The sequence below is a fragment of the Choloepus didactylus genome, chromosome 13 (genome assembly GCF_015220235.1).
Source record: "Choloepus didactylus isolate mChoDid1 chromosome 13, mChoDid1.pri, whole genome shotgun sequence".
NCBI lineage: Eukaryota > Metazoa > Chordata > Mammalia > Pilosa > Megalonychidae > Choloepus > Choloepus didactylus.
In genome coordinates, this window is record NC_051319.1 from 11,746,201 (window position 1) to 11,760,706 (window position 14,506).

General features: G+C 39.0%; 1 pseudogene; it reads right to left on the reverse strand.

The window, feature by feature from the left end:
• Window positions 1-3,990: 3,990 nt before the first annotated feature.
• Window positions 3,991-14,506, reverse strand: part of LOC119508427 — a 45,369-nt pseudogene continuing 34,853 nt past the window's right edge.

Sequence of the window (14,506 nt, forward strand, 5' to 3'; positions counted from 1 at the left end):
TCACTCCTATTTTTGGCTGAATAATATTTCATTGTATGTATATACATTTTGTTTATCCATTCATTGGTTGATTGACACTTGCATTGTTTCCACCTTTGGCAATTGTGAATAATGCCATTATGTTCTTTATTATGAACATTGGTGTGAAAATATCTGTTTGAGTCCCTCTTTCAATTCTTTTGCGTACACACCTAGTAGTGGGAGTGCTGGGTCATATGGTAGTTCTAATCTTAGCTTTCTGAGGAACAGCCAAACTGTCTTCCACAGTGGCTGCACCATTTTACATTCCCACCAGCAATGAATGAGTGTTCCTATTTCTGTGCATCCTCTCCAAAACTTCTTACTTTCTGTTTTTGTTTTTGTTTTTTTTTTTTAAATAACAGCCATTCTAATGGGTGTGAAATGGTATCCCATTGTGGTTTTGATTTGCATCTCCCTGATAACTAATGATGTTAAACATCCTTTCATATGCTTTTTGGTCATTTGTATATTTTTCAAGGAGAGATGTCTGTTCAAGTCTTTTCCCCATTTTTTAAATTGGGTTGTTTGTCTTTTTGTTGTTAAGTTGATGAATTCCTTTATATATACTGGATATTAATCCTTTATCAGATAGGTTGTTCCCAAATATTTTCTCATGTGTAGGTTGTCTTTTTACTTTCATGATAAAGTCCTTTCTGGAACAAAAGTTTTTGAATTTGATGAGATCCCATTTATCTATTTTTTTCATTTGCTGCTTGTGCTTTGAGTGTAAAGTCCAAGGAACCATTGTCTACAACAAGGTTCTGAAGATACTTTCCTGCATTTTCTATCAGTAGTTCGATAGTTCTGGCTTGTATTTTTAGGTCTTTGATCAATTTGAGTTGATTTTTGTCTGTGGTATGAGGTATGGGTCCTCCTTTTTGTCTTTGGCAAATAGAGATCCAGTTTTCCAAGCACCTTTTGTTGAAGAGATTATTTTTCCCAATTGAGTAGTCTTTGCTGCCTTGTCAAATACCAGTTAGCCAAAAATGTGAGGGTTGATTTCTGAGCTCTCAATTCAATTCCATTGGTCTATATGTCTGTCCTTGTGCCTGTACCATGCTGTTTTGATTACTGTGGCTTTCTAATCACTTTTAAGATTGAGAGGTGTGACTCCTCCAACTTCATTCTCTTTTTCAAGATGGCTTTAGCTATTTGGGGCTCCTTACCCTTCCATATAAATTTTTTTTCCATTTATGCAAAGAAGGTTGTTTGAATTTTGATTGGGATTGAATTGAATCTATAAATTGCTTTGGGTAATTTTGACATCTTAATGATATTTAGCCTTCCAATCCATGAATACAGAATATCCTTCCATTTATTTAGATCTTCTTTAATTTCTTTTAAAATGTTTTATGGTTTGTGTGTGTGTGTGTACAAGTCCTTTACAATCTTGGTTATATTTATTCCTAGATATTTTATTCCTTTATTTGCTATTGTGAATGATTTTTTTTCTTGATTTCTTCTTTGAGTTATTCATTCATTGTATGTATAAACACTACTGATTTGGGCATGTTGCTCTTGCACCTGCCACTTTGCTGAATTCACTTACTAGCTCTGGGAGCTTTTTTGTGGATTTTTCAAGGTTGTCTGTACATAGGATAATATCATCTGCAAAAAGGGAAAGTTTTACTTCTTTCTTTCCAATTCCTTTTATTTGTTTTTCTTGTCTAATTGCTCTGGCAAGATCTCCCAGTACAATGTTGAATAACAATGGTGACTGGGCATCCTGGACTTGATCCTGATCTTAGAGGGAAAGCTTTCAGTCTTTCACCATGTTCCAGTTTGCTACTGCTGCCAGAATGCAAAATACCAGAAATGGATTGGCTTTTATAAAAGGGGGTTTATTTGGTTACACAGTTACAGTCTTAAGGTCATAAAGTGTCCAAGGTAACACATCAACAATTGGGTGCCTTTACTAGAGGATGGCCAGTGGTGCCTGGAAAAGCTCTCTTAGCTGGGAAGGCACGTGGCTGGCATCTACTGAGGAGTTCTGGTTTCAAAATGGCTTTTTCCCAGGAAGTTCCTTTCTAGGCTTCAGCTCCTCAAAAATGTCACTCTTAGTTGCACTTGGGGCATTTGTCCTCTCTTAGCTTCTCCGGAGCAAAAGTCTGCTTTCAAAGGCCATTTCCAAAATGTCTCTGTAAGCTGAAGCTCCTCTCTCAGCTCCTGTGCGTTCTTCAAAGTGTCCCTCTTGGCTGTAACAAGCTCACTCTTTCTGTCTGAGCTTATATAGTGCTCTAGTAAACTAATTAAGGCCCATGCTGAATGGGTGGGGCCACACTTCCATGGAAAGTATGCAATCAGAGTTATCACCCATAGTTGGGTGGGTCACATCTCCGTGGAAACACTCAAAGAATTACAATCTAATCAACACCAATATATCTTCCAAGATTGCATCAAAGATAATGGTGTTTTGGGAGACATAATACATTCAAACCGGCACACACCATTAAGTAGGATGTTAGCTGTGAGCTTTTCATGTATGCCTTTATCATGTTAAGGAAGTTTCCTTCTATTCCTAGGGTTCTACGTGCTTTTATCAAGAAATAGTGCTATATTTTGTCAAATGTCTTTTCTGCATTGATTGTGATGATCATGTTTTTTTCCTTCATTCTGTTAATGTGTATTACATTAATTGATTTTCTTTTGTTGAACCACCCTTGCATCATGGTGTGTAATTCTTTTAGTATGCTGTTGGATTTGGTTTGCTAGTACTTTGTTGAGGATTTTTGCATCTGTAGGAGATATTTGTCTGTTGTTTTCTTGTGGTACCTTTTCTGTCTTTGGTATGTGGGTGATGTTGCCTCACAGAATGAGTTAGGGAGTGTTCCCCCCTCTTCAATTTTTTGTAAGACTTTAAGCAGAATTTGGAATTAAGTCTTTTTGGAATGTTTGATAGTATTCCCTTATGAAGCCATCTGGTCCTGGGCTTTTCTTTGGAGGTTTTTGATGACTGATTTCAATCTCTACTAGTAATTTGTTTGTTGAGATCTTCTAATTTCTTCTCTTTTTTTTTAGATTAAAAATGACTCTTTATTCATCAAGATTCTGAAACAATGTATTCAGTATCTTTCCTCCACAAATAAAACTAACACTAGGATTTGCCAGAAGATCTAAATGAATTTTATCTTATGTATCCACTCAGCTAAATCCACTGTTTGGAATCTGTTCATCATCAACTCAGGACTGGTACCTAACAACTCCTTTCTGTTATCCACTGCTGTGCTGCTGTGTGTCCTTCATTTGAGACTCCAGAAGAGACCATAAAAGTGACTAGTGAAGCAAAGTAGTCACTGTAATCCACCAAAAGAAAAATACGCCATTTATGACATACTTATTTGGATGATTATTATGATAAATAGTATTTCTACCTTTTCTTAAAAAAAGTTGAAACAAAGCCCTCTCTTTCAATCTCACAAAGTCATGGAGACAACAGAAGGTAGATTCAATTTGTTCCAGTTAGGATTCTTGGAATTACCAAAATTTCTTTTTGGCAAATATGAATTTGGCTCATCATAGAAAGAAGTTTCTTTGAAGGCTGCTGCTAAACTCACTTTCCTTTGAAAATGTAAACTTCAAGGCATGATAATGCAAGAGGTAAGTTTTTGATTTATAGAATACTTATAGACTTAATTGTACTTAGTTTCTAATTTCCAATTTATTTTACAGAACAGAAACTACGTTAATAAGTTTCACTTTGCCTAAATTTACCAGAACATCGATGGATTGCACCAGGATTAGTACAATTTGATTATCTTAATGATTTTGTTGTGAAACCTGCTTACTGCATCAGAAGGTGAAGACAGGGAACAAAATGTCCCTACAAGTTCTGTGCACAAGGACTCTCCTCTTAGGAATCAGTTACAATATCTGAGAAAGCACGTTTCCCTTCAGAGCAAGTCCTCAAAAAAACCTGTCTCAATAACGATTAGGAAAAACAGTGCTAAGTGGAGACTTTCTTTTGTTTAGTTAAATCTGGGAGGTCTGAGTGTTCCTGGAGTCTTCATCAGGATGTGTTGTGGGCCATGAATCCCTCTTATGTGAGTATTCACTACTAGAGGGCTCTGTAGGGTCAATCAAATTTTCATAATCACTGATTCATCAACACTGTCTCCAGCTGCTCTTTGGGAAGGAGGAAGTTCTGCTCTACCTTCAGGATACTTCATTTAGGCACTGGTGGAAGCATAATTGGAAGAGCCCATGGCTTGAAGTTGAGGCATAAAGACACTACTCCCCACATGAGAATGGATTAAAGTACTTTCTTGATTGTTTGGCTTAAAATCAAAAAAAGGGGGAGGAGGATCAGTGGCCTCTGCATCTCCAAGTGTGATTCTAACTTTGGCTGCAAACACAGAATAGGGTATCTGAGGACTGAACACTGGTTCCAAACTTTCAAGTGGCATCTGTCTGCTTAACATCATCTGCTGCAATCTTCTTTCCTGTTCCTTTTCATTTTTCCTTTGAGTGATTTGTCTGTTTAATTTGTTCACTTCTAGCCTGACAAGATTCAACAATTCGCTCACTCTTTTGTACATCTGCACACATTGCCTGCACTTTCTCCTGAAGTGCGTTATAAACCTGATAAATTACTCTGATGTCTTTCATTCCCATCCTTGTCAAAAAAGTTGGTACCATGTTCTTTAATAACTCCAGCATAACTCTGGGATGTATTTGGCACTGAAGACACTTTATACTCCTGCTGGCTAGTATTGCCTAGATTGGGAATAGCAAGTGATATCCTTTGATTACACCTTCAATTTGGTCTAAAGAGAACATATTCTAAAGCATGAGTAGAGTTGTTGGCGGTGGAGATGAAGCTGAAGAGAAGGAAGACAAGGTCAGGTAAGCTGAGTATGCTGGTTTGGATCTATTATGTCCCCTAGAAAAGCCTTGTTCTTTAATACAATCTTTTTTTTTAAATTTTTATTTTGAAATAATTTCAAATACATAGTACAGTTGCAATACAATACAAACCCCATACAGAGAACTCCAAAACATCCCCACCCCCAGATATCCATATCTATCAATTTTACATTTTGCTACCTTTGCAGTACCTTTCTTTCTCTTTCCTTCCTTTGTTCCTCCCTTCCTTCCTCTCTCCCTCCCTCCCCCCACTCTCTTTCTTTCAACTATATCTATTTTCTTTCTATCAATTATCTATCTACCCATTTATCATCTTCTGAACATTTGAGAGCAGGTTGCATATATCACACTCCTTGAACTCATAACACTTCCATGTATATTTCCTACAAATAAGGATATTCACTTATGTCATTAACTGCAGTTAATTCAAGAAAATTAATATGGATATAAAGCTTAAATTCTGTTCCAGTTTTTCCTTATGCCCCCTTTTAGCTTTTCTCCTCCATTCTTAGATCCACTCCAGTATCATATATTGCATTGATTGTCATTAACTCTTAATTAACTCTTTTTTTAAAAATTAACTATATCAAAAAAAAATTTTTTAAAGATATACAATAAAAAAAATTTCAAACAAACCATAAAAAGGGAGTAAGAAAAAGACAACTAACCTAAAATAACTACTTTACTTCCAACACGTTCCTATTCTACCCCGAGAAAATAACCTAGTATAGCAACATTTCTGTGAACTTGTTACTACCATACCCATCAGAAATTAAGAAACCATAGTCATTCCTGGGCATTCCCAGAACGTTAAATTTACCCACAATAGCTTATCTGTTCTTATTGGGTTATTGTTCCCCCTTCATTAATTGCTCTCTATCGCTAGTTCCCCTACATTCTACATTATAAACCATTTATTTTAGGAGTGTGTTTGTTTAACCTTCAGGTGTTTGTGAATTTTCTAAGTCTCTGGTGGTTATTGACTTCTAATTATATTCCATTGTGGACAGAGAATGTGCTTTGAATAATTTCAATTTTTTAAATTTATTAAGGCTTGTTTTAGGTCCCAGCATATGGTCTATTCTGGAGAAAGTTCTGTGATCACTAGAGAAGAATGTGTATCCTGGTGATTTGGGATGTGATGTTCTATATATGTCTGTTAAATTGAATTCATTTATCAGATTGTTTAGGTTTTCAGTTTCCTTATTGATCTTCTGTCTGGTTGATCTATCTTTAGGAGAGAGTGATGTGTTGAAGTCTTCCACAATTATTGGGAAAACATCTACCGCATCCTTTAGTTTTGCCAGTGTTTGTCTCATGTATTTTGTGGCACCATGATTGGGTGCATAAACATTTATGATTGTTATTTCTTCTTGTTGAATTGCCCCTTTTATTAGTATGTAGTGACCTTCTTTGTCTCTCCTAATGTCCTTGCATTTAACGTCTACTTTATCTGAGATTAATATTGTTATTCCTGCTTTCTTTTGGCTGTAGCTTGCGTGAAATATTTTTTTCCATCTTTCCACTTTCAATTTCTTTGTGTCCCTGCATCTAAGTTGAGTCTCTTGTATGCAACATATTGATGGTTCATATTTTTTGATCCATTCTGCCAATCTATATCTTTTAACTGGGGAGTTTAATCCGTTTACATTCAATGTTATTACTGTGAAGGCATTTCTTGAATCCGCCATCCTATCCTTTGGTTTATGTTTGTCAGATATATTTTTTCCTTCTCTCTCTTAATGTCCTTTATTGAACAAATATTGAATCTCTTTACTACTGAACATTTCTCCATATCTCTCTCTCCTTTCTTTGTTTCTCTGTCTGTAGGGCTCCCTTTAGTATCTGAAGTAAGGCAGGTCTTTTATTAGCAAAATCTCTCAGCATTTGTTTGTCTGTGAAAAATTTAAGCTCTCCCTCAAATTTGAAGGAGAGTTTTGCTGGATAAAGTATTCTTGGTTGGAAATTTTTCTCTCTCAGAATTTTAAATATGTCATGCCACTACCTTCTCACCTCCATGGTGGCCGCTGAGTAGTCACAACTTAGTCTTATGTTGTTTCCTTTGTATGTGGTGGATTGCTTTTCTCTTGATGCTTTCAGAACTTGCTCCTTCACTTCAGCATTTGAGAGTCTGATCAGAATATGTCTTGGAGTGGGTTTATTTGGATTTATTCTATTTGGAGTTTGCTGGGCATTTATGCTTTGTGTATTTATATTGTGTAGAAGGTTTGGGAAGTTTTCCCCAACAATTTCTTTGAATACTCTTTCTAGACCTTTACCCTTCTCTTCCCCTTCTGGAACACCAATGAGTTTTATATTTGGATGTTTTATTTTATCTGTCATATCCCTGAGGTCCAATTCAATTTTTTCAATTTTTTTCCCCATTCTTTATTTTGTTCTTTCATTTTCCGTTCTGTGGTCCTCAAGGTCAGTGATTCACTGTCCAGCTTCCACTAGTCTTGTATTATGAGTATCCAGAATCTTTTTAAATTTGGTCAACAGTTTCTCTTATTTCCATAAAATCATCTATTTGTTTATTTACTCTTGCAATTTCTTCTTTATGCTCTTCTAGGGTCTTCTTCATGTCCTTTATATCCTGTGCCATGCTCTTCTTCATGTCCTTTATATCCTGTGCCATGCACTCATTGTTTGTCTTTAGTTCTTTGATTAATTGCTCTAAGTACTGTGTCTCCTCTGATCTTTTGATTTGGGTGTTTGGGTTTGGGTGATCCATATCATCTGGTTTTTTCATATGCTTTAAAATTTTCTGTTGTTTTTGGCCTCACGGCATTTGCTTTACTTGATAGGGTTCTTTTAGGATATGTAGGATTATTCAAAGATGCATCTCTAATTTGTCAGATCTACAACTTGGTGGCATACACTTTCTCTAACTAACCAGCAGATGGCATCCTCAAGTCACCTATTCCCCTCAAGTCAGTTCTCCCCAACTTTGTCTTTGTGGTGTGTGGGGGTCTGATTCTTTTGGGGTCCAACTGGTGTACCAAGTTTGGGTGTGTTATTGATGCTGTCCTTCCTGAATGTGGGGCGTGTGTCTGAGCGGTAAGGGAGGGAGGGAAGCTTTAATAATCAAACTTCCCAGGTGTTCCTGGAGATTTAAGGCTGTTGCAAGTGTCTAAACCTTCATTTCAGTCTCGCCACAGATTGTCTCTGCCACTGACCCACAAGTCTTTGGTATTGGCGTATGGTCCCTGGGATTTCTGAGTGGGTCCCTCTTCCAAGATGTGCCCTTCCATGGGCCTCTGCTGAGGGAAGGCTGTGCTACATCAGAAGTGCACGCCGTCCCTCAAGGGAAGTTCTGGGTCTCCGAGCTGTGTAGGGGCATTCCCAGCCTGCTGTAAGGATGGCTGTATGGGGCATGCCAATTTCCCCCTTTTTGCACAGCTCCACCTTCCCAGCTCCAGGACAATTAGCTGTGGGTGCGCGAAGGGCTATTGTCCATGCCCAACACTGTGGTGTGTGCAAGTGCTGCTAGAAACACCCCCCATCACACTGGGTTTCTTGGCGTGGCTCTGGGCTGTGGCCCAGTGCCAGGCAGGAGCATTCCCAGCCCTCTGGGAAGATGGTTGCAAGGGGCATGGTTTTTTTTCCCCTTTTGGCTAACCTCTGCCTTTCTCATTCTGAGACAATTAGCAGCAGATATGCGAAAGGCTATCTTCCACGCCACATACTGAGGCGTTCACACAGCCCATTCCTGCCATGCTTCACTGTGAGGTTCTCACTACTGTATCTGCAACCACTTTTGAGTTTTTTTAAAAAAGAACTAGTCTGCCTTCAAATGCCAACCCTCGCTTTCCCCACACTGCAGCGTGGCTGTGGGATATTCAGTGGCTTACTCACTCGTTTCAGAGCGCAGACTCCCGGTTTCACCAAGTGCACAGTCCCTGTGGATTTAGCAGACCTTGTCCAGCTGGTGCATCGCTGGAACTGGTGTTCTGGGTCACTTTCTGGCTTTTATCTAGTATTTTTCACAGAGGTGTTTTTTTGCCCTGTCTCTCCTAGCTGCTATCTTAGTTTCTCCTCCTTTAATACAATTTTGTGGGGGAAGACTTATTAATCTTTTTTATTAGGTTGTGACCTTTTGCTTGAATGTTTCTGTGGAGATATGACCCTGCCCATTCAGGGTAGGTCTTTATTAGTTTAATGGAGTCCTTTAAAGGAAGCTCACACAGAGAGCAGAAAGATGAAAACACCCCAGGATATGCTAAGCTGGGACACACAGATGCTTGGGAGCTGACAGAGATTGTTAGAGATGCTTGGAGATGTGGACAGAAGGATGTTTGGAGATGCTTAGAGATGCTAAGAAACGAAGCCCAGACTTTCCCTGTAGAAGCTAAGAGAGGACTCCCAGATGCTTAGAGAGAAATGCCCTGGGAGAAAGAAGCAAGGACGCACAGGAGCTGAGCGAGAGGAGCCGAAACACAACCTGAGCCAGCAGACACCAGCTACATGCCTTCCCGGCTGATAGAGGTGTTCCGGATGCTACTGGCCTTTCCTCAGTGAAGGTATCCTCTTGTTAATGCCTTAGTTTGGACACTTTTAGGTTTTCAGGACTGTAAATTTGTAACCAAACAAGCCCCCTTTATAAAAGCCAATCTATTTCTTGTATTTTGCATTCTGGCAGCCCTAGAAAACTAGAACAGATTTTGGTACCAGAAAAGTGGGGTGCTGTTGAGTTTGCAAATACCAAACATGTTGGAATGGCTTTTTAAATGGATAGGGAGAAGATTCTGGAGGAAATGTGAGGCACTTGATAGAAAAGGCCTAGATTGCTTTGAAGAGACTGGCTTTTTGCTGGGAGAGGTAAAACAAGAAGAAACTTTTAGTTTCAGTGACTCACAAATCAGCAACACAGAATTTCTGCAAGTAACTGACATTTATTGAAGAACTTCCATGTGTGATGCATGTGTTAGGCATTGAGAAGAATATCTAGCTACTCATCTAGGAAACAGTAACATCTCTGCCTTCCAGGAGTGTGGGGATAAAACAGAAATCCATAACCATCAGCTTTGTTCAAAACTTTTTAGTTGTTTATGATACTCAAGCAAAGTTAACAAAGAGAGTCTGCACAGGATTCTTAAAGATTGGAGAAAGAAAGCTTTCCAAAAGTATTCCTTGACATGAGAGAGTACAACTTGATGAAATGTTTACAGTAATGTATATAAAGAAATCTAAATTTAATTTGGGATATATAATGCAAAAGTAATCTATTCTATAATGGTAACCAACATTTAATTAAAATTTTCTATTGTTAGAGACTGGGCTAAATGCTTTACAGGCATAACTTAACAGACTTATGGGTGCAATAATGCTTTCCCCATTTTACAAATGAGCACACTGAGAGAGACCATGTCCCCTAACCAACGCCTCCGAACCAGTGTGGCCATGCTCTTAAATTATGTCTCTCTGATGTGCAAATCTGTGCTCTTAATCATTACATCAGGGTGCCTCATATTACAGCAATAAATGCAAAACAAGCTGATATATGTATGCCACCAAAAGATCATAGTAAATACGATTCTTTTAAACAAATACCTTTAAGTTGCTCCTCTTAAAGTTCAAGGTAGTATTTGAGTTAGTTCAACTTCTTGATTCTCAGGGACCTAGATCAGACTTTTGGTCACACTTTATTGCCCATAAAGATGTATCACTGTCTAATATAGTTTAGGAGCAAGGGTGTTTATTAAGCACTTGCATATTGGAAGTGTGAAAATGAAAAATATATGGCCATTTCCAGAAGGAGCATATAGTCCCTACTCTCAAGAATGAAATTTGTGGTCCATTTGGGGAGGCAGAATTGTGCACTTGGTGACAAATGATGTACGGCAAGTCCCATATGAGTGATGCAGACAAACACAGCTCCAGGAGTTGGGATGTTGAGGCCAGGATGTGGTCAGGATGGCTTCATGAGGGACATAAGACACTGAATCAGTCACTTCCCAGATATAGTATCTGATTTAAACCTCTCAGACTTGGACAGTAGATATAACTGCCCTATTTTTTCAATTGAAGACATTGTTATCAGGCCCCAGAAGGTAGGGATTATATTATATCCGCCATTGTATTTAGTTGTTAGCACAGAACTTGGCACATAGTTGAACTCTAACAAGGAATGAAGAAATGGCATCTTAGGTAGCTTGTCCAAGGTCACAGAGCCAGTTATTTTTAGATCTGGGATTGCACTATGTTGTGGTGCTGAAGGAAAAGAAACCTTCACCCAATTGTCCAACCACCACTACAACACTTTGATAAATACAGTTAAGCCCAAACAAACTTCTTTTAGATTTCTCTAGAAGAAATAAAAGCTGGGCTTTACATTTTTTTTCATATGTATTATGAAGAGAATGATAGTGGCATATTTATTGTCATTTCAAAGACAAACAATTTGTTGTTACTTTTAAATTAAGCAAATATTACATCTTGGCAAAAGATATAGGCTCTCAGGGGGAAAAATGAGTTGGAGAAATAAGGGGAACAAGAGGCTGCTTGTTACAAAGATTTCCAGCACAGATCAGTCTTAGTGGTTTTACACATTACAGTTGCTGTCATTTGAGGGTGCAATGAGCTAACCTGGTGTCTGGTATGGGTGGCTCTTTTCTACTCATCACTTACCATTCAGACTGTGGTGATTAATCAAAACTAAAAAGGCTAACTTGAATGATGGAACTTGGGGTACTTGTGGTGGATGACAGGAGTGACAGACGTCCCAAGAGGAAGCAGAGGTCAGAGAACAAGAGAAGATGGGTTGCTCTGGAGAGTGGATGCAGCAGGAGAAGGGCAAGTGTAATTCCTAAATCCATCATAACTGATGTATGCCTCTTACTAGAAACAAGTGCACTTCCAATTTGAACATGTTCCAGTTCACAAGATAGTGGGTATGAGAAGCAAACTGTGAGGTCTGGTATTTATTGCATAAAGAGCTTACATAGCCTATTTGATGCCAGGCACATATCAAATATGCTAGCAGAATCCATGACTTCTTTATTAGGTAATTTTTTCTCACATACCCAGATGGGATCCCACGAACTCCAAAGCTTTGTTAAATTGAACTGTAAAAGAGAATTGAAACTTGTGAGCCCTAGGCTTATCATGGAATACCCTGTTTTGGATTAGTTCATTCTTTTTGCACAATTTGAGAAAACAGTTCAAGTTATTGGTTGGACTGCATGATGATCCAGATTGCCCAAGAGCAAGGCGGACTGGATGGGGGAGAAAAAGCATACTTTCTGCCACAAGGGTTGCTCTTCTGGCACTTTTCCCTCAGTATGATTCAGAGCCTTTCTGTTTCTGTTCTGTATAGTGCTCCGTTTACTGGTTCCTTCTGCTTTGTGATGAGAAAGGAAATCAACCACCCAGCTGACTCTGCTCATCAACATAACCCTACTATTCCAGGAGACTCTTGCCCAGGAAGATAAAAATTGCAAATAACTATTGTTCATTCCAGTAACTTCTTGAAAGACTTGTCAATTCTTCAATAAAAAGCATCAAGAAACAGTTTATCCCTGAGACTCTTTGAACACTTTGCCTCAAAATCCTCACCTAGCCAAGTCCGCCAATCCTAAATCATTATATCATAACCTTTATTCCATCCTATTTAAGTTCCTATCCTCCCCCCAGTTGAAATCACTGCCTTAAACCAGACTTTGAAATTTCAATAAATATCCTGACTTTGTCTTTTCCCCACTGAGATGCTACAAAGACTGTTGAAGTCGTGTTCCTAGGCCTGCCATAACAAACTACCACAAATGAGGTGGCTTAAAAGAAATTTATAGTCTCAGTGTTCTGCAGGCTAAAAGTCTGAAATCAAGTTGTCAACAGGGCCATGCTCTCTCAGATGGCTCTCAGGAAAATCCTTCCCTGCCTCTTCCTAGTTTCTGGTGGTTGCCGACAATCTTTGGCACTCCTTGGTTTGTAGCAGTGTAACTCCATTCTCTGCCTCCACCTTCACCTGGCCATCTTCTCCCTGTGTATCTTCATCTTCACTTGGCATTCTCCTCTGTGTCTGTGTCTCTTCTGATAAGGACAACAGCATTTGGATTAAGAGCCCACCTTAATCTTAAAGCCCAACCCTCATCTTAACTAATTATCTTATTTCCAAATATGTTCACATTCGGAGGTACTGGGAATTAAGACTTCAACATATCTTTTTGGGGTACATGATTCAACCCATAAATGTCTACTGCTTGGTATCCCAAAATTCATGTCCTTCTCTTGCACAAAATATATTCATCCCACCCCAACATCTCCAAAAGTTTAAATCCTTTTCAATCAACTTTAAGTCCAAAATCTCATCTAAATAGAAGCTACTCAATGAGTTCCAAATCTCCTCTTATAATTATCTAAATCAGGTATGGATGAGACTCGGGGAATTGTCCATCCTGGGGCAAAATTCCTGTCCATCTGTGGAGCTGTGAAACCTAGAAAACAGGTTATTTGCTTCCAAAATACAATGGTGGGACAGGCATTGTATAGACATTCCTATTCCCCCCCAAAAAAGGAGAAAATGGAAAGAACAAGGGTCACTAACCTAAGGCAATTTCACAATCCAGCAGGGTCTGCCCTCTGACCAAGAAACTACCAGAGGCAGTAGCTCCAGTTCCTAAGGCAGTTGCAGCCCCACTGGCCTCTGGGCCGCCCTCAGAGTCATTCTTCCCCTTTCTTGAAGGATAAACCATGATTCCAGCCAAGTAGCTCTATTGCCCAATTTCCTGCCTATAGAATCCCAGAAACCCCAAAGTCTTCATTTACTTCCATCTGTCCTCTGCATTCCAACAAGAGGGATTTTTCCTAAGATGGTTGATTGGATCCGTAAGTCACACACCTAATCTCTTTAGCAATTGATTGTCCAGCCATACCCTGATGTAAGCTAACTCTATAGATTGAGAATTTCCCACATCATCCAGATCTGGTTTCACTTTCCTCTCACATTTTACTGTAATTAGCAAGGAAAAACCAAGCTGCATCCTCCACATTTAGCTTGGAAACCTCCTCAATTAAATACCCAAGTTCATCACTTACAAGTTCTACTTTCCACCCAACACCAAAATATAATTCAGCCAAGTTCTTTGGCACTTTATAACAAAGGTCACCTTTCCTCCAGTTTCTAGTAACACATTCTTCGTTTCCTTCTAAGGCCTTACCAGAAACACCTTTAATGTTCATATTTCTACCAACTATCTCTTCAGGGCAATCTAGGCTTTTTCTGTCCAGCACCTCAAGATTCTTCCTGCCTGTACACATTACCCAATTCCAAAGCCATGTCCACATTTTTAGGTATTTGTTACAGTGGCACCCACTCCCCATTACCAAAAACCACACTCTTTTCCTAAGCTGCCATGACAAAGTACCACAAACTGGGTGGCTTAAAATAACAGCAATTTATGATCTCACAGTTCTGTAGGCTAAAAGTCCAAAATTAAGGTGTCCACAGGGCATGTTCTCTCTGATGACTCTGGAAAAGAGCCCTCTTCCTAGCTTCTGGTGGTGGATCACAATCCGTAGTGCTCCTTGGCTTGTGGCAGCATAACTCGAATCTTGCCTCTGACTTCATGTGACTGTCTTCTCCCTGTGTCTGTCTCCTCTTCTTATAATGACACGAGTCATA